Source organism: Corvus brachyrhynchos, unplaced genomic scaffold (genome assembly GCF_000691975.1).
Source record: "Corvus brachyrhynchos isolate BGI_N302 unplaced genomic scaffold, ASM69197v1 scaffold27, whole genome shotgun sequence".
Lineage (NCBI taxonomy): Eukaryota > Metazoa > Chordata > Aves > Passeriformes > Corvidae > Corvus > Corvus brachyrhynchos.
Genome location: NW_008239139.1, coordinates 3,221,370 through 3,222,675, shown reverse-complemented (window position 1 = coordinate 3,222,675; position 1,306 = coordinate 3,221,370).

Here is a 1,306-nt window from a genome sequence, read left to right as displayed (position 1 = left end):
GCATATCTGCCCTGCCCTGGAACAGCCACAACCAGTTGTGACAGGCAGAGCTATAGGGAAATTCCTGTTAGCTTGAGCTGCCCAGCCAGGAATGGCAAAAACCAGGAAGGATGCATGGGATTTTCCTGCAAATCCACAAGATTTGTTCTTGCAGCAAGAGATGTGCCTAGAATGCTACCACTTCTAAGCCAGATTTCCAAGTATCTTGTGCTCTGAATGAATTCATGAGCACAGCCTGCGGCACACTATTTCTCCCTTGTTCTCGTCTGCCTGCAAAACAGCACTTTAAGGGAAGCTGGGATGCCTACCCCAGGCACTCATTTGTGGCTGAACTCTGTCAGAGAGAGGGAAGTGCCAAACACATGCTCTGATTTGTAAGCACCGTGAAGGAATTCTTCTAGAGGGGATTGCAGCTATTCAACCACTCTCCCTACCAGGCCTTTTATACATTTTTCATTTACAGTGATAGATTGAATCAACAGAGAAAATTGTGGATGGAGTGAAGCCTCAGGGATCTTCAGTAAGACAGAGTCTGTCAGGCTGAGCTCTTTGTGTGGAGTTTAATACTGGCATGATGATGTTTCTAAGCAAGGCTTCACTTTCCCAGGCTTAGTTTCAGCCTACCTGGTAGCTCACCTTGCCTCTCTTGATCTCCAATTAGATTTCCTTCTGCAATTGTCACCCTTATAAGCATCACTCCTTTGACTTAGGTTTTCATTGGGAAATTACTTTTTCATTTCATCTGGAGACTTTCCACTCCTGTTTCCTCTGTATACACTACTCTAGAATTCTCCATTAGTAGTAACTTCTGGGTGTTCAGCCCAATTTGAAGTAAAATAGGTTGCTATATTAAAGTTGCATCTGAAATGCAGAATTTCAGTGGTGGGCTGAACATAGGTGGAAATCAATCACATCTTTGGCTAATCTACAGAAAAATGCTTTTCTGCCTGTGTGAAGGGGTGCAGGCTCGTGTGCCTGTCAAAGAAACCCAACTCTTATGTAATTTTTGAAAGCATAGGGGGAAAAACATTAGACATGTAAAACCAAAAATAAGTGGGGTTCAATAAAGAATTGGATGGGACTATGCTGATCATTGGGTCCTGTTCCTGTAATTGCAGGTAACCATAATTGAAAAGTCTGGGTTTGTGGGGAACAAAAAAGTCTGAATTTTCTTGTATTTAAATTTTTAAGGAACTCTCATATCCCTGTAATAAAATCAAGCCCTCTAGCACAGTGCTTGAAAAACTCTCCTGTGCTGCGAGGAACCATCAAGTGAGATGTCAGACATTGCCAAGCTCCTGGATTC